Here is a 19,543-nt window from a genome sequence, read left to right as displayed (position 1 = left end):
AACTCACGTGGTCGTGTCGCTCCCTGTTCGTTAACGTGGAAAACCGGGGCTGAACAGAATCTAGAGTGTTTTGCGTATCGGTGAACTCCGCCGACATCCTCCATGTTGAGCGGGGCGCAGGTGAGCGGGAGCGGGCCGGAGCTCGCGCTTGGCTGCGCGTCAGATGCTGGTTTAACACCGCTACGAAAATAGTTCAGCTCCAGCGTAACTTGCTCTTTTAAATTTCACAACAGTTTGTTAACGTTAAGTGCCTCGTGGTGCTTTCAGCTAAATTTACCACCACGGACAGTGTAAGAAAGTTCTAAGGAAAGGCATTCTGACAAGATAAATAATCAAAGGTTTCATCGTAACATTGATGGTTAAAAATCCGGGCTAAAAGACTTTGTAGCGCATTTACACACGAAGCGGATGTTTTAGGTCAGATTTTCATTAAAATAGCCCAAAGATCATAATATCACATCACATAATAAGTTTTAAACTAAGTTTGAATTTGTGCGCAACATTTATCAGATGTGAATTCAGATGTAGTTCTTCAGACACTGAAGCACATACAGGCAAAGTTCAGATAGAGGCTGGTGATGGTTGAATGGCTGCAGGGAAGGTGACCTGCGGTGCAGTAACACAAACTCAGACACTCACTGTTTGTGTTTCCATTAGAAATTACCTTTGGAAACATTGCAGCCAAGTCCTCGTTCGCTCAGTGAGACACATGCATGGATCAGCAGTCAGCGACCCACATCTCTAGGGCTGGGTGTAGACGCATATGCAGAACCACTTCTACAGAGCTCCAGCTGTCTCCTCATCATCAGCTCAGGTTGTGCTACAGCATGTGATAAGCATTCCAAGTGGGTCAGTACTTTACAGACACGATACATGTCTAAAGGAACTTGCACTGACAGTTGCAGCGCATTAACAAAGGCTGTTCTCTCTTTTCATCTTCCTGCTGTATTTAACTGAAGGTTCTGTTGATGTCTGGGCTGGGTGCAGATCTCTGACCAGTCTGTCGTACTGAGCAGCAGCAGCAGCAGGAGGATTAACTCATCGAGCTGCTCTGTGATAGCTCTGAATTATTTCTCTCCTCACTGCCAAAAATAGACAAAAACCTGAGAACCTCAAACACGCAGCATGTACCCGGCAGAACCCTCAGGGACGTTATCCACTCCCCAAAACATAGGCCTGGTTCCTGTAACACTAAAAGGATAAAATCAGATTTGTTTATTACCCTGAGCCTCTGAATCATGCAAACACATGAGTAAAGACACACACAGTTTTGGTTGAGTCTAGTAACATGAAGTTACTAATTAACACACACTGAAAGATAATAAGCTGTGTTTTTTTATAATTCAGTGTTCTTGTCCTGGGTTTAAGAAACATTCGAAGGTACGAGAAGATGGGCAGCGGAGCAGAGATTCTGGCTCAGTGATGTTAGCTGTTAGCTGCTGTAATAATTAAAGGTCCATGCACACGCTTTTTTCATGCTCCACATTGCTATAGAATTGGACCTTGATGTCTCAGTAAGGTGTCTGTAACTTTTCATGCCAAAAAGCGCTGTAGATCGCCCACACGGCCCGTCTGAAAATGTGTGTTTTAAGCTCTCGTCCACAACACTCTATTTTCGGAGTGTGTCGGAAGCTAAACTGATCGCCGCACCCCTTTGAGGAAGCGCTTAGCCGTGATCCGCCGTGGGAATCAAACGTCACGGTCACTGAATCCAACAGCGAAACTGGCTAACTCGCACTCGTAGTGGAGTTCAACCGTATGTTTGATCCAAAATCTGACTCTGAAGTCGAATGGGAGGCTGTCGAAGTGGTTACACTTTGACTGGCGCAAGGTACAGTACGTCTAACTGGCAGATTCACGTTTAATTTAATTTGATTTATATAATACTCAACTTGATTAGCTGCTAACGCTAATACTAATGGTTGCAAATTAGCAGCCTGAATTAATACAACAGAATGGTTGTATTAATTACACGACTACAGCTTGTTTGGGAGCATAGCTTGATAAACTAATATAAACTCATTTTTACATGTTTTTTATTTCTCGTTCTGCTGCTGTGTAAAAACAATTTTTCTATAATGGGATCTTCAGCTGCAGCTTATATTTTGCCGTATTTGTCTGTAATTAAGTGCCAATGTAGGAACATTGAATGCCTACAGAGGCGTGGTGTGACAGCAACTATTGCTTTCAAGATATTGCATATGTTTATTACTTATTAATAAATTAAAATTTCCATAAATCTTACTTCAAGACGCCTGAACTAGTTGCAAAACCTACTGTCATGTATGGTTGATGATCCAGGACTGGGGCCAGTATGATTGAATGTGTATTCATAACAGAACACATTTAATATACAGTATATCAGACAATTACACATGCATGGAATAAATCAGTATCTCAGAAATTCATAAACTTTAGAACATTTTACTATTTACAGATTAATCATAATGTACCTGGGAACTCTGGTTTACAAACATAGTTTTGTTTCTAAATATATATTGACCTAATATTTTTTAATTGCTTTTAGTAAGGTGTATGATATATCAAGTGCTAATATATAACTAATAGAAATGTAGTTATTGTTTTTTTCAGTACTATGTCTGTGTGTATCTCAAGTTGTTGCAGGTATCTAGCCTAGAAGTCTTGTCAGCTGGTGCTGGGGACTTCTAGGGCGAAGAGTCCAAGTCATCCTACCTTCCCTGGTCTGGATCAGGGCAGTGTTTCCTGAGGGACAAGGCACCTATGTTGGACTCAGACCACCTGTGAAATACCTAAATTTTTCTTTTTTTGGCAATACCTCAATAAAATCTGAAATATTATAAAACATTTGTCTGTTTTCCCTCATTAGGTATATACATACAAAAATAGTTCAGTGAAACAGCAATAGTCAAAGCCAACTTTATTTTTAACCAAATTACCGTCACAGTTCACTTTGCAGACCACAAAATGAATGGGTAGGATTCATAGTTATGTTGAAAGCATAGTTTCTGAAGTGGAACAGGTACAGTCATGGGCAGTTGGCTGGGGAGATGTGAGGATCTTTTTTGTCTTCACGTGTTGGAAGACATCGGAAGCAGTGCAGCTGCTGTACAGATGGAGGATGCAGCTGTTTTCCTTCACACCACTCTAGAAGGTATAAAGAATAGAATAGCAGATTAATGAAATGACCAGTATTTCCTATGTATCTCACAACCTTTACAGATCTAAACAATAAATAGAGGTAGTTAGATCATAATCTGCACCATAACACTAGAGTTACAAATTACCCGTCAACAGACTAAAATATCAAAATAAGTTGACCAACTGCATACAGAGTAAATACATAGACAATAATATAGATCATTTGCTCCTGAGGTGAGCAACAACTCTTCTACAAGGTAGCCGCGTGTCCACAGCCTGCAGTGGAGTCAGTTTGAGAAGGAACCTCCTCACATTTCGGTAGCTGGCATGCGTCAGCCTGTATAAAAAAACACGTCACGTTTACAGCTAAAGTAGCTGACTAGATAAGCAACAACACACATGTTAGACTTAGTTCCGGGACCGACTTAATTCACGGGTCTACTCGGGCTACAACATACACACGACAGGCTCGGTAGTAATTATAAAACACAGCTGACTCTCACATCTTACTAGCGCTAGCCGCTAACGCTGCACTACCATCACGGTAGCAGCTAAAATTTGAGCTGAGTGAATGACCTCAGTACCATATATCACACGATTCGAACCGGACAAATGCTAAAGAGGCTTGGATTCATCCAAATTGCGTGTCAGCACCTTGCAACACTGTCTCTCTCTCTGTCGTTGTAGCTGTTAGATTCAACTGTTCTAGCAATTAGCATTCCTTACACAGGAGGGAAGCTACATTATAAACAGAGAAACTTCTGGAGTACATACATCAAATAAGACTCAAGCATGTACTTACGTTTAGGGAAGCAGCAGGTGGATAACGTCTTAAGGAACAGGGCTTCTTCAACCTGAGTGACTTCTTCTTTTGTCTTTTAAATGGCGGGTGGCAACCAACTGAAAAGTGCATTAGCGCCACCTCCTATAGTAGACTGCGCAGTGAGTGACTTCTTCTTTTGTCTGTGTCTGGAGTGACTGAAACGAAATGTTTCAGGTACATTTAGGGGTCCAGGTTTGTCTGGGGGGGCGAAGCTGGTTCTGTGATTGGTCAGCGTGAATGCGTATCCAGTCCGTCAAATTTGAAATGATGGTTCTTAAACCGGATTGGATAAACTCTCAAAAATGTGAAATAAGTAGGGGGCGTACACACCAGGAGTGTCTTAACGTGACCCAGGGAGTCAAATAAACATACCAGAATACCCAAAAAGTGAATTTTGCATGTGTAGGCACCTTTAAATGTCAGATCTAGGATTTCTGTGGGACGTTCAGAACAAGCTGCGAACGGTGGAGCTGTTATTTCAGGGGGTGGGACAAAGCTGTGATGTCAGATTCTCCACAGTATAAAGGGAAGGAGCTGCTTACTAAATTTTGTCATATGTGCAAAAGTGAGCATGACACGCTTTCTGGTTATTATTATTGTGAAAAGAAGCACTTAATAGCAATAGCTGATCAATCATTGCATATGAGCAAGGAATCGTACCTTCTCACTGGGATGAAATGAACAGGAGGAGTCTCACACAGCAGCTGCCACGGTAAAGATGAACTCATGATAATATGACGTGAAATGGATCAGAGACCCTCTCGGCACCAGTGATGTGGATCTGTCCTTGCATTTAACTGAAGGAAATGAATCAGCCTGAGTGAAGCGGTATCACCTTACTGACCCATTTGTCTTTTCTTGAGTGCATGGTTCACATTCTGGACAAGTAGAAAAGTGTGCTTAAGTGTCAAAAATAAGATGTGTGTAATAAGTATGAGGCGTGTGGTGCTGAGTAGCATCTGTCTGAACTCAGGATTTAATTGTCGTAAGCATCTTTAATTCAAACACGGCCTTTCAGAGGGAACACTATCCCCCAGATCAACCACACATACACAAAGGCAGTTATTTCTGGGATTGGACACATTAATGATACATTAAGACACCTGTGCTCAGCGCAACCAGCTGTTTCTGTATGGGTTTTGTCTGCTGATGCATGTTTGTATCTCTGTTTCACTAATGGATGCTGAGCTTCATCAGAGCAGAACTTCCACACACCGGTTTGGTCACCTGGAGTTAATTACCTGGAGGAGCAAACCACGCGGTATAGGGTTCCCTACCAAAAGTTGTTGGAACCCTCCACCAAAAACATAGTGGATGTGATGAGTTCCAACATTCCAGAGTCTGCTCATCTTGGAAAATGGCTGCAGATATGGGTACAGCATGGCCCCCGAAACCTTTAAGTGGCCCCTTCAGATGCTTTCAAGAACGCTGGGCTCCATCTCAGGACCAACCCTACTCCAGGGCTCCTTATATTTGTAGACACAGAGTTCATGTTTAGCTGGTGTGAAATAAAGATTAGCAGCGGACTGTGTCTGTTTCCTTCTCCTCAGTCTGAAGCCCGCCGCTGTGAGCAGACAACAAGTATTGATTGAGGTGGATGTAATTAGGTGATTGAATATGAATTTAAAAAAGTAGATCAAATATTAACTTGCAGCAGTCTCAACCACTAATGTAAAAAATATTGCACTGATCAAACACTGCTCAAAATAATTTCAAGGCACAGGTATGGCGTTAGGTAATGTCATGATGATCTGGTCAGATAAGAGAGCTTTTAGTTGGTGTCAGCCTCCGAAAGCAGGAGAGGTTCACTGTCATGGCCCCACCTCTGAGGATGCTGCCAGGTTGCACCTGATCCATGCCCTGCTCCATATCTGGGAGGAGATGCTCAGGACGCCATGCGTGGTCTCTTGAGGGGCATTGGAGTGTTCTGATCTCTGCCCTTTTGCTCCAAAACACATTACCCGTTTATTCTATTCACTGTGCAGCAATAAATAGTATGGTATGAGGAAGAACAATGGTTCCATTCGCTGCAGACGTCATTTGAGGGATTCAAGTGGAGGCCAAGTACGCTTTCTTTGAAGCCTGAGGAGCCAACAGGACGACTGCTTCCAAGCTCAGTAATGAGTCCTTGCTCATGGACACAAACATCATTGTCCCTGATTGAAGGTGACCTAAGCTTAACTTTGAAGCTTAATGCCTCTTATTCCAAACCACATATTAATACTGTGAGCTTGGTGTTTTAGTGCCTTTCCTAAAGAGAACTTTGTAATTTTGTTAACAAAGTAATGAGGTACTTCTTGGCACAGTTCAATTTTCAATTCAATTCCATTTTATTTATATAGCGCCAAATCAAAACAAAGTTATCTCAAGGCACTTTATAAAGTAAGGTTTAAGACCTTACACAACTAAACCCAACAGATCCCACATACAGCAAGCATTTAATTTGACAGCAACAGTGGAGAGGAAAAACTCCCTCTCTAACGAGGAAGAAACCTCCAGCAGAACCAGACTGGATGTGGGCGGCCATCTGCCTCGACCGGTTGGGGTGAGAGGATAGAGAGATAGAAAAGCACAGCAACAGCAACAAGCAACAACAAGCAACAACAGAGCACAGGCAGGATGGTAGGACCAGGGACTGGATGCAGGCAGGATGGTTGGATCCGCAGCTGCCCATCACAGACACCAAACTTTGAGTCCAATGATACCTGTGGGTGAGGACAGAGAGGGAGAAAGAGTGGGGGTGGGGGGGGAGAGAGGAGAGAAGCACAACTACTGGGCAGAAAGAGACAAGGTTAGTTAAACATGGGACAATGATGGGAGGTTATGGGACAGGGGAGGTAGAAGGAAACAGAGGAGCTCAGTGTATAAATTAAGTCCCCCAGCAGTCTATGTCTATTGCAGCTTAACTAAGAGATGGTTCCTGTGACTAACAATAATTGCCAGTGACCTGAACCATCTCTAACTATAAGCTTTATCAAAAAGGAAGGTTTTAAGCCTAATCTTAAAGGTGGAGAGTGTGTCAGCTTCTCGAACCTGAAGAGGGAGCTGGTTCCAGAGGAGAGGAGCTTGGTAGCTAAAAGCTCTGCCCCCTGTTCTACATTTAAACACTCTAGGAACCGCAAGTAGCCCAGCGCTCTGAGAACGAAGTGTTCTGCTGGGAGCATAAGGAACTATAAGGTCTTTAAGATAAGAAGGAGCTTTATCATTGAGTACTTTGTATGTGAGTAGGAGAATTTTAAATTCTATCCTACATTTTACAGGCAGCCAGTGCAGAGAAGCTAATGTAGGAGAAATGTGATCTCTCTTTCTAAGTCCTGTCAGAACTCTGGCTGCAGCATTTTGAATGAGCTGTAGGCTTTTTAAGGAGCTGTTAGGACATCCTATGAGTAAGGAGTTACAGTAGTCCAGCCTAGAGGTAACAAATGCATGGATCAGTTTCTCTGCATCGCTCTGAGAGAGGATGCTTCTGATTTTAACTATATTTCTAAGGTGGAAGTAGGCGGTTCTGGAGATTTGTTTAATGTATGATGTAAAAGAGAGATCCTGGTCAAACATGACACCAAGGTTCCTCACAGTAGAATCTGAAGCTAATGTTATGCCATCCAGGGTGGCTATCTGACTCAATAGTGTCTCTCTCAGATTTTTAGGCCCAACAATAAGAATCTCGGTTTTATCTGAGTTTAGTTGAAGGAAGTTTTGGGACATCCAGGATTTGATGTCTTTTAAACAACCCTGAATTTTGACTAGTTGATCTGTTTCATTTGGTTCCAAGGACATGTATAGCTGAGTATCATCTGCGTAAAAATGAAAATTAATAGAATGCTTTCTAATAATCTCACCTAGAGGAGACATGTATAAGCTAAACAGAATTGGACCCAGCACAGAACCCTGTGGAACTCCATAGCTAATCCTTGTGCGTGTGGAGAATTTATCATTAACATGAACAAACTGGAATCTGTTCAACAAATAGGATTTAAACCATCCCAATGCTGTTCCATTAATCCCGATTATATGTTCTAGTGTCTGTAATAGAATGTGATGATCAATTGTATCAAATGCAGCACTAAGATCTAACAGGACAAGGACAGAAACTAGACCATTGTCCGAAGCTAATAGAAGATCATTAGTGACTCTAACCACAGCTGTTTCTGTGCTATGATGTTTTCTAAATCCTGACTGAAAATCTTCATACAGGTTATTCCCACTAAGGTGGTCAGATAATTGTTTAGCCACGATTTTTTCCAGAATCTTGGAAATAAAGGGTAAATTTGAAATGGGCCTACAGTTGGCTAGTTGTCCAGGGTCAAGGGTTGGTTTTTTCAATAGAGGTTTGACCACAGCCACCTTAAAAGCCTGTGGTACATAGCCTAGTTGTAAAGATTGGTTGATTTGATTTAATATGGATGAGCTGATTAAAGGTAGATCTTCTTTGAGTAATCTGGTTGGGATTGGATCTAAAAGACAAGTGGACGACTTGGAAGAGTTAATTATTGAGGTTCACTCCATATGAGTTATGGGGGAGAAGCTGTCTAGGTAAGACAGAGGATTTAATAAATTTAAAGTTGATGGATCTAGACAGTGCTTTCTGTCATTTGGAAGAAGTCGCTGCTGAATGTTTTTTCTAATGATGATAATTTTATTAGTAAAGTAGTTCATAAAGTCATTACTGCTGAGATTTAAGGGGATAGTAGACTCAATACAGCTATGACTCTTTGTCAGCCTGGCTACAGTGCTGAAAAGAAACCTGGGGTTGTTTTTGTTTTCCTCAATTAGGGAGGAATAATATGTTTTTCTAGCAGCACAAAGTGCTTTTTTATATTTCATTAGACTGTCCTTCCATGCAATGCAGTTTACATTTATTTTGTTGGAACGCCACTGTCTTTCTAGTTGTCTGGTCCTGTGCTTTAGGCTGCGGATCTCTTGAGTTATACCATGGAGTTAACCCCCTCTTTTAATTCACTGCCTTCTTCTTCAGAGGAGCCACTGTGTCTAACATTGTACGTAGAGAAGCTGCAGCATCATCTACAAGACAGTCAACCTGTTCATAAGGATTAAGGTGACTGTTCTCTGTGTATCTGCAAGACATTGAGGCAAAAGATGATGGAATCATCTGCTTGAATCTGGCAACAGCATTGTCAGATAAACATCTGCTATAGTAACATTTCTTTCCAGCTGTTATAGGGTCAGTTGTGCTAAATTCAAAAGTTAATAAGAAATGGTCAGATAACAGAGGGTTTTGGGAAGAACTATTAAATTATCAGTTTCAACTCCATATGTCAGGACAAGATCTAGGGTGTGGTTAAAACGATGAGTGGGTTCATTTACCTGCTGTGTAAAACCAATAGTGTCTATTAAGGAGTTAAAAGCAGTGCTGAGACAGTTGCTGTCAACATCTACATGAATGTTAAAGTCTCCCACTACAATGACTTTATCTGTGCTAAGAACTAAGTCAGATAAGAATTCAGAGAATTCAGTTAAGAACTCAGAATATGGAGCAGGAGGACGGTAAACAATACAAAACACAACTGGTTTCTGAGTTTTAGAGTCTGGGTGAGAAAGGCTCAGAGTGAGGCTCTCAAATGAGTTATAACTATGTTTAGGTTTAGGAGTAATTAATAAATCTGATTTATAAATTGCTGCTACTCCTCCACCTCTACCTGTACTTCTTGGAACATGATAGTTGATGTGACTCATTGGAGTCGACTCATTTAAAGTAACATATTCATCCTGCTGCAGCCAGGTTTCAGTGAGACAGAACAGATCTATGTGATGGTCACTTATCAAGTCATTTATTAAAAAGGATTTAGATGAGAGAGATCTGATATTTAATAAACCACACTTTATTAGCTTACTATTACTTTGTTCCGTAAGAGGAACTGTTTTGATGTTTATTAAATTCTGGTAAGTCACTCCTCTTTGATTTGTTTGTGACTTGTATAGTTTAGGTGGTCGAGAAGCAGACACAGTCTCTATGCGATAACTAAGACTAAGAGTGGGTCGCGGCTGTAGAGAACATGCAGAGAGGCGTGTAAGACTGCGACTCTGCGTCCTGGGCTCCACTCTGAGTTGTCAAGCAGTGGGGGGACTAAGCAAATGGCCATGTTACTAGAGAGCAGAGAGGCTCCGTTCAACGTGGGATGGACGCCGTCTCTTCTAATCAGCCCAGGTTTTCCCCAAAAAGTGCTCCAATTAGCCACAAAGCCCACATCGTTTGCAGGACACCACCTAGACAACCAGCGGTGGAGCGATGACAGCCGGCTATACATGTCATCGCTGGTCACATTGGGGAGGGGTCCAGAGAAAACTACGGAGTCCGACATTGTTTTGGCGAATGAACACACCGACTCAATGTTAGTTTTAGTGACTTCCGATTGGCGTAACCGGGCGTCATTAGCTCCTGCGTGTATTACGATCTTAGCGTACTTACGTTTATCCTTAGACAGGAGCTTAAGATAAGACTCAATGTCGCCCGCTCTGGCCCCAGGCAAACACCTAACTATGACCGCTGGATTCTCTAACTTCACGTTTCGGACTATGGAGTCACCAATGATCAGAGTGGGTTTCTCAGCGGGTGTGTCGCTGAGTGGGGAAAATCTGTTTGAAACGTGAAGCGGTTGGTGGTGCACCGTGGGCGCCTGCCTAAAGCTACGTTTCTTACGAGCCGTGACCCAGTCGTTGCCCAGCTGCCTGGGACCTGCCGGGGGACTGGTAGCAGCTAAGCTAGGAGGCTCCGCACCGGCTAAAGGGACCTGGCTAGCTGGCCTGTTTTCTAAAGTGCGAAGCCGAGACTCTAAGTCTAACAACCTCGCCTCCAACCCTGCAACTAGCGTACACCTATTACAGATACCATTACCATCACTAAAGGAGGCGGAGGATAAGCTAAACATAAGACACACCGAGCACCGAACAGAGCGAGAGGGAGAGGAAAAGGGGGAAGCCATAGCAGGATTCAATTCATAGTTCAATTCAATGTTATTTATATAGCGCCAAATCACAACAAAGTTATCTTAAGGCACTTTACAAGGTAAGGTTTAAGACCTTACGTAACTAAACCCATCAGATCCCACATACAGCAAGCCTTTAATTGTAATAATTACAATTTAACAGTAATAGTGGAGAGAAAAGACTCCCTGTCTAACGAGGACGAAACCTCCAGCAGAACCAGGAGACTGGTCACAGGCAGGATGGTTGGATCCGCAGCTGCCCATCACAGACACAAATCTCTGAGTCCGATGACACCTGTAGGTAAGGACAAAGGTGGTGGTGGTGGTGGGGGGGGGGATGCAGCTGTCTATCTAAACAAAACAATGTCATGAAACGGAAGATGTAACTTCACAAACAGTTCACATTTCTCACAAATCTCAGTAACCAGAAGTGCATTGCTGCTTTAAATTTGCATATGTTGCTTAATGCTGAAATGTTGAATTTATACAAGTTTAAAAAATAGCTGAAAGTGGTTAATACAATACATTTACAGCATGAGGAGTTTGACGTGTCAGTCAAACTGTTCTGAGCTCAATTACTCATCTACTGCAGCTGTGCCGTTGTCATGGAGATGGTTCTCCAAAGGCAGAAACCTCCACAGATCAGCTCAATCAGTCGTAGTGAAGCTGATTTGCACCCCTGCTTAACAGGGTTGTTACAGCAAAATCATAAGGGTTATCACAAAAATAACTTCTCTTTATGAATCCCAAGGCTTCAATAAACAAGTGGTTTGACTTTTATGTTTGAGGAGTGAAAACTGTACAGTCGCGTTTTAAAAATACCAGTCCTCTGCAACTCTCGCCAGAAGTCAGCGAAACATTTCCATTAAAGTCTATGGGAGGATTTCTGGAACTCTCTGCGCTTTGAGGCAGATACAGACTAACGTAAAGGTGTGAGGGCTTAACCAAACACATCATTAGAAAGAAGACAGTGTGACTACGACTAAGTGAAAGAAACATGTTCATAGAGTAAAAGTTGTGGCTACTGTGCGAGTTAAAGAGAAAAGTTCTGGCTTAAAAAACGTGTCTTCACACTCTCTAAACCATAGATTAATAGTTGAATAGATTATAGTACAAATAGTCTCTGTACTGTAGCTTAAAGTATGGTGAAGTAGTTAAAGCTGGAAGAAGACAAAGCTAAATTTGAAAACACATTTCAGTGTCTAAAAAAGTTGAAGAAAATTGAAAATTATCAATAGTGGGAGAGCTGTTGCTAGCTCCCATACTAATGAGACTATTTTAAAGTTTAGTAATTAGGCACTTGTGCTTCCTCCAAGTCCTTTCAAAGTAAAAGCACCAATTCAGATATTCAGCTTTAATAGCACTACATAAAACGACTATTGTACAATATCCACACACCTCCTCCAAATCCTTTTCAAAATAATAGCCGCAACGCAATTAATTACCTAGCAAAATTTCTGGTTCTAACTAAATAATTTCAAATAGGTAGTAAGACCTTTTTACAATTTAGTAAACAAACACATAATCCTTCCACATTCTTTCAAAATAAAAGCACACATTCAATTTATTAGCGCCATTAGCAAAGTTTTTGCTCCCGACTGGTTAATTGTGACTTGCTAGCTAGCTAGTGTTAAGACTATTTTATAGTTTAGCAATTTACCACACATACGTCCTGTAAATCCTTTCAAAATAAAAGCTTAGTCAGCTTTTTGTGATTGTCAATGATGTCTCTTGGTCAATTTTGTAATTTAGTATTAGAGTGGCTGCCAGCCAAGCTAATACACAGGCTAACATTAGCAACCTAAGCTAACGCTATCTCCGACAGTCCAAAACACGCAGCTCATAACTTCAGTCAAACTTCACAGTGTAGGCTATAACAATAAACAGTAGAATATATTACTTATTCAGTGTCCCCACCCCTGCCTAAGTCATCTGGGCTGAATCATACAAGTAACCCTGAATATCAGACTGTTCAAGGCACTTTCAAGGTAAGGTTTAAGACTGTCAGACTTGGGCAGGTGTCGGACCCACATGCACGGCGCAGAAGCACGATGGTGATTAGACACAGGTTTATTAGACAAAGCAGGGTCAGACGATCCAGGTCATACACAAGGCGTTCAATGAAGTAGTACACAAGGGAGCAGGCAATCTCTGATCCAATGTCCAGGCAGGGTTCGGTACACAAACAGGCTCGGCAAAAGTACAGGCAAGGATAAGACAAACTCACGGTCAGATTATCAGGCACGGTTCTCTCACAGGTAGCGGGATACACAGGGTTCAGGCAAGGAGCAAGGGTCAAGGCGATCAGGGTCAAAACACGAGTAGCTAAACAAGAGATGCTGGAAAGAGTACGGAAACTAACAATCTGGCAACTGGAGTCTGTGAGAGGTGGAGGCTATATACAGGTACTGATTACTGATGGGTAACAGGTGTGGATACTGGGAACCGGAGAGTGACAGGAAGTTAACAAAATAAAACAGGATGTGACAGATGGCGTGAAACATGACAGTACCCCCCCCCCATGGCGTCTTCCACGGCGCCAACGAGCCCCTCCCCCCTCCGCCCAGGGCGGGTGGAGGGAGGTCGTAGGAGGAGGGCTTGAATCCCCTCCCTCGGCCGGATGACGAAGCAGGGTGGGCGGAGGGAGGACATCAGGAGGAGGGACCAGCGCCGGAGTCCTCCTCGTCTGCTGAGCCTCGGTCGCGTTGCCCCATCCCGTCCGGGGACGGGGCCTCAGGATGCGCTGCATGGAAGTCTCTGATGAGGGCCTTGTCTAATATGTCCCGGGCCGGTACCCAAGAGCGTTCATCCGGCCTGTAGCCCTCCCAGTCAACCAGGTACTGGAAGCCCCGACCCCGGCGTCTGCAGTCGCGGAGATCCCGAACCGTGTAGGCAGGACCTCCGTCCACGATCCGAGGAGGGGGAGGCGGTTGGTGAGGAGGGATCATGGGACATGATCTATAGGGCTTGAGACGGCTGATGTGAAAGGTGGAGTGTATCTTCATCGTCCTGGGCAATGAGAGCCTCACAGAAACAGGGTTAATGATGCGTGATATTGTGTATGGACCAATGAATTTAGGAGTTAACTTACGGGTCTGGGCCTGTAACCTGAGGTCCCTGGTGGATAACCAGACCTGGTCGCCCACCTTGTACTCCGGGCCCGGTGTCCGCTTACGGTCGGCCGCCCGCTTGTATCGGTCCCGTGCCTGCAGCATGGTGCGCCGTGCCTGCAACCACGTGAGGCGGCAGCGCCGAACCAGAGCGTGTGCCGACGGGACGTGGACCTCCTCCTCCAAGGCCGGAAACAACGGTGGCTGGAACCCATAGGCGCACTGAAACGGGGTTAGTCCGGTGGAGGCGCAGGGCAGTGTGTTATGGGCAAACTCTACCCATACTAGTTTGCTGGCCCATGACCCCGGGTTTCTGGAGGCGAGGAGCCGCAGTCCCACCTCCAGCTGCTGATTGGCCCGTTCGGCCTGTCCATTGGACTCGGGGTGGTACCCTGACGATAAACTGACCTCTGCCCCTAGGAGAGTACAGAACTCCCGCCAAAATCGCGAAACGAATTGGGGCCCCCGGTCTGATACAATGTCGGTAGGGAAGCCATGGAGCCTAAATACATATTCGAGCATGGCTTGGGCCGTAGCCTTGGCTGACGGCAACTTGGGTAATGAGATAAAATGCGCTAACCTGGAGAAGCGATCTACCACCGTCATGACGACTGTCTTCCCCTGGGAGGGTGGTAAACCGGTGACGAAGTCTAGGGCTATGTGCGACCATGGGCGGTGGGGTACCGGCAGGGGATGCAGCAGGCCGGCCGGTTGCTGGTGCGAAGCCTTGCCCATGGCGCATGTGGGGCAGGCCGCGACGTACTCCTGGACGTCCTTCTTCATCGTCGGCCACCAGAACCGTTCTCCCAGCCTAAACAGGGTGCTAGAGACTCCTGGATGCCCACTTACCAGTGAGGCGTGAGCCCACTGGATCACCTCCCCCCTGAGGTCGGGTGGCACGAACAGCCGGTTGGGCGGGACGCCGCGTGGAGCTGGACGGTCACGGGTGGCCTCCCGTACTCGACGCTCCACAGACCATGCGACTGCCCCCACCAGGCATCCGGGTGGTAGGATGGACTCTGGTTCCGCTGGATCCTGCTGCGCGTCATGCAGGCGAGACAGAACGTCAGGTTTCACATTTTTTGACCCAGGGCGATATGACAAATGAAAATTAAAACGACTGAAGAACAGTGCCCATCGGGCCTGGCGTGAATTCAGCCGCTTCGCCGTTCTGAGGTACTCGAGGTTTTTATGGTCCGTGTACACTAGGAAGGGCTGGTCTGCCCCCTCCAGCCAGTGTCTCCATTCCTCTAGGGACACTTTCACAGCGAGCAGTTCTCGGTCCCCGATGTCGTAATTACGTTCGGCCGGGGATAGCTTGTGGGACATGAACGCGCATGGGTGGATCCTACCGTCTGTGGAATCCCTCTGGGATAGCACGGCCCCTACTCCTGAGTTGGACGCGTCGACCTCCACCACGAACTGCTGCTGTGGGTCGGGCATCCGTAACACGGGTGCTGTGATGAAACTGCGTTTCAGACGCTGAAACGCCTCCTCTGCTTCGTCCGTCCACTGAAAAGCAGTCTTACACGAGGTTAGTGCATGCAGTGGGGCGGCAATACTGCTGAACCTCCTAATGAATTTCCGATAAAAGTTGGCGAATCCTAAAAAGCGTTGCACCTCCCTGCGGCTCTGGGGGACCGGCCACTCCTGGACTGCCTGGGTCTTGGCCGGATCCATCTCGATCCTGTCCCTGCTAACAATGAATCCTAGGAAGGAGACCTGGTCTGCGTGAAATTCACACTTCTCTGCCTTTACGTACAACCGGTGTTCTAGTAATTTCCTGAGGACCTGGCGGACATGTGCAATGTGCTCCTCCTTGGAGCGAGAAAAGACCAGGATGTCATCAAGGTACACGAAAACAAAGTCATTAATCATGGGGCCGAGTACCTCGTTTACGAAGGCCTGGAAGACGGCTGGCGCGTTGGTAAGGTCAAAGGGCATGACGAGGTACTCGTAGTGTCCATTCGGGGTATTGAAGGCCGTCTTCCATTCGTCCCCCTCTCGGATCCGTACCAGATGGTAGGCGTTACGGAGATCCAATTTTGTGAAATGAGTGGCTCCTGCTAGCAACTCAAAGGCGGAGGAAAGAAATGGAAGAGGGTAGGAGTCTCTAATGGTAATGTCATTGAGGCCCCGGTAGTCAATGCAGGGACGCAGTGAGCCATCCTTCTTCCCTACGAAGAAGAACCCTGCGCCCGCAGGCGAGGATGAAGGGCGAATAATACCTGAGGCCAACGCAGAGTCCAGATACTCCCTCATAGCCCGGTTCTCCTTGGGGGAGAGCTGATACAACCTCCCCTTGGGTGGTGTGGTCCCTGGACGCAGGTTGACCGCGCAGTCGTGTTTCCGATGGGGGGGTAGAGAGGTCGCTCGAGCCTTGCTGAACACCGTGCGAAGGTCATGGTAACAATCAGGAACTCCAGTTACATCGACGTCCGTCCAGCGCTGCCGTCTCCACGGGAGAAGCCAAGGGGAGCGCTACGATGCCCAGCCGTTCCGCGAGTCCCGCGTCCATCAGGCTAGCATCGGCTCCGGAATCGATGAGAACCGCCTGCTGGATGGACCGGGTGCTGGAAACTAAGGTCACTGTTGGTAGTGAACGAGCGGAGGCGCTACCTAAAACCATTCGGCTCACCGCTACCCTCCGTGCTAGCGATGAGCCATGTCTTTTAGCGGGCAGTGCAAGGCGAAATGTCCAGCCTGGCCGCAATACATGCACAGTTTCTGGGAGCGTCGACGCCGTTTCTCCTCCTCCGTAAGCCGAGCGCGTCCGATCTGCATCGGCTCCTCTGGCGTCGGTCCAACTTCCGGGTTCCGGGAGACGGTCTGGCCGCCGGGCTCACGATACCCCCTCCTGGGGCTCGTAGTGCGGTGTCGACGATCCTCCCGCAGCCTCTCCTCTCGATGGTGCTCCCGTTCGGTGCTCCCCAGTCTGCGGTCAATTTGGATCGCCAGGGCGATCATGGCGTCCAAATCGCTGGGCAGATCCCTCGCCGCTAAACAGTCCTTGACCCGCCGAGAGAGTCCGCGGATGAATACGTCACCCAATGCGGTGGCGTCCCAGCCGGCCTCCGCCGCTAGCGTACGGAACTCGATCGCGTATTTCGCCGTCGGTCTCCCGCCCTGACGGATGTTCACCAGCCGCTGAGCCGCCTCGCGTCCCGGGGTGACTTCCTGGAAGATCTGTTTCAGCGCTGTAGCGAAAGCAGCGAATGTGCACACGCAGGGAGAGCCGTTTTGCCACTCCGCTGTCGCCCATGCTTCCGCGTCCCCTCAGATGTGAAATAGCGTACGCCACTCGAGCTCGTTCCGATGGGAACGCGGGTGAATGTAACTCAAAGTGAATCTCACACTGCGTGAGAAATGCTCGACAGTCTCCTGACTCACCCAAGAACCGTATCGGGGCGCCCAGCCTGGCGTCCGGAGCGACGGCCAAGGGAACCGCTGCGGCCAAGGGTGCAGTCGCGGCAGCGGCGCTCGGAGTCAGCCTCGTCTCTCCCGCCGAGCTCTGAGTCAGGCGATTCATCGCCTCAGTCAATCCTGCCATCGCCGTCTCCTGTCGAAGGACACACTCGGCCAATCTCTGGAGAGCGGCGTTGGTTTTCTCCTCCTGTTCTGCTGCTCGTTGCTCCTGAGCCATGAGCTGTGCTCGGAAGCTCTCTGCACCGGCGGAGTCCATTTCTGGCCAGATTGTTCTGTCAGACTTGGGCAGGTGTCGGACCCACATGCACGGCGCAGAAGCACGATGGTGATTAGACACAGGTTTATTAGACAAAGCAGGGTCAGACGATCCAGGTCATACACAAGGCGTTCAATGAAGTAGTACACAAGGGAGCAGGCAATCTCTGATCCAATGTCCAGGCAGGGTTCGGTACACAAACAGGCTCGGCAAAAGTACAGGCAAGGATAAGACAAACTCACGGTCAGATTATCAGGCACGGTTCTCTCACAGGCAGCGGGATACACAGGGTTCAGGCAAGAAGCAAGGGTCAAGGCGATCAGGGTCAAAACACGAGTAGCTAAACAAGAGATGCTGGAAAGAGTACGGAAACTAACAATCTGGCAACTGGAGTCTGTGAGAGGTGGAGGCTATATACAGGTACTGATTACTGATGGGTAACAGGTGTGGATACTGGGAACCGGAGAGTGACAGGAAGTTAACAAAATAAAACAGGATGTGACAGATGGCGTGAAACATGACAAAGACCTTACACAACTAAACCTAACAAATCTCACATACAGCAAGCTTTTAGTTACAGGTTGACAGTGGAGAGGAAAAACTCCCTCTCTAACGAGGAAGAAACCTCCAGCAGAACCAGGCTGGATGTGGGCGACCATCTGCCTTGACTGATTGGGCTGAGGGGAGAGGGAGAGAAAAGCAAAGCAACAACAACAAGCAACAGCAGAACGCAGACAGGATGGTTGGACCAGAGACTGAACACAGACAGGATGGTCGGACCAGAGACTGGACACAGGCAGGATGGTCGGACCAGGGAATGGACACAGGCAGGACGGTTGGACCTGCAGCTGCTCTGATATCTGTAGGTATCATTGGACATATGCGAGAAAAGACAATGGTGGACAGAGCAGTATCATTCAGCGGGCTGGCTCCGCTCCCTCTTAGTCTGACTGTAGTTGTAGTAGTGTCTTAGAGGAGAAATGAATTTCACTGCATAGAAATTATGGAGGAATCTAAGCGTCCCTTCATTCTTAAATATTACCCTAGGTCGTTTTGGTCAACCAAAAATAGGTGTATTGTCCATTCAAAAAAATCAAGCTTTACTGGTGGTCTGAAGCCTTTCTTTATTGTGGAGGTCCCTTCAAACCTGCCGTAAGAGCTAGGCAATAACACAATACAATAAATGAAATACGACAACCATAAAGCTAGCTTAGCAGACACCAAATATTTTAAACTTATAATTTCAATAATGAACTTCACCTCGTTGCCACTTTGACCGGAGCTAAACAAACCAAACCAAAAAATACCGTCTCCGTAATTTGCCTCTTCCTTCCCCCAGGCTGCATCTGTATTGACCCTCATCTGTCATGTTAATCCACGCCGCCACTGATCAGAAATTCAGTCAGTGTGAGATATGTTTGACCTAGTGAGGATCAAATCGTTACTGCTGTCCCTCAGTAACGACAGTACAGTAATGTGCAGCAATAGATGACTTTTGTTTGCAGTAATCCAGTTGTAGTAGGTTACACCGTTCTACACTGATGAGACAAGACCTCATTAAAAAGGTATTTTATTGAAGCAGCTCATGCACCTGCTGTTGGTTCAACCTGTGAACTCACCACTTTGGTCTGTGAGCTGGGCTGGATTGCTGCTTCCTATGTTGAAGTGTCCCTGAGCATAACACTGGATGAGAAACCTGGGCTTCGCGGCTCATCCAGAAGTGTGACTTGTTGGTGAATTTAATATTAAAATGTGCTGTAGTCCTGCATTTACCATTAGTGCAGAGAGTGAGTCAGTTTTTATTTCCTGCACGTAGGTGAAGAGCATCGCTGCAGCAGCTGGAGTTCTGCTCTGCCCTTGGTGC

At 46.4% G+C, this 19,543-nt stretch overlaps 1 protein-coding gene across 4 annotated transcripts in view; it reads left to right on the top strand.

Moving 5' to 3' along the window:
* LOC114857111 (carbohydrate sulfotransferase 8-like) overlaps window positions 1-19,543 on the top strand; it is a 28,507-nt gene that overhangs the window by 171 nt on the left and 8,793 nt on the right. Inside the window, exon 2 of one of the 4 annotated variants that reach the window (XM_029153274.3) lies at window positions 658-814. The exons of 1 other annotated variant lie outside the window; for it this stretch is intronic. The gene's annotated coding sequence lies outside the window, so the exon portion shown is untranslated. Of the gene's footprint in view, window positions 1-657; window positions 850-16,967; window positions 18,542-19,543 lie in introns of those variants that run through there. 2 more of the 4 variants (XM_029153273.3, XM_029153276.3) reach the window with 2 other exon arrangements.

The sequence above is a fragment of the Betta splendens genome, chromosome 6, assembly GCF_900634795.4.
Source record: "Betta splendens chromosome 6, fBetSpl5.4, whole genome shotgun sequence".
NCBI classification, from domain to species: domain Eukaryota; kingdom Metazoa; phylum Chordata; class Actinopteri; order Anabantiformes; family Osphronemidae; genus Betta; species Betta splendens.
The sequence above is the reverse complement of the archived record's forward strand: the minus strand, read 5'-3'. Positions and strand labels throughout refer to the sequence as shown.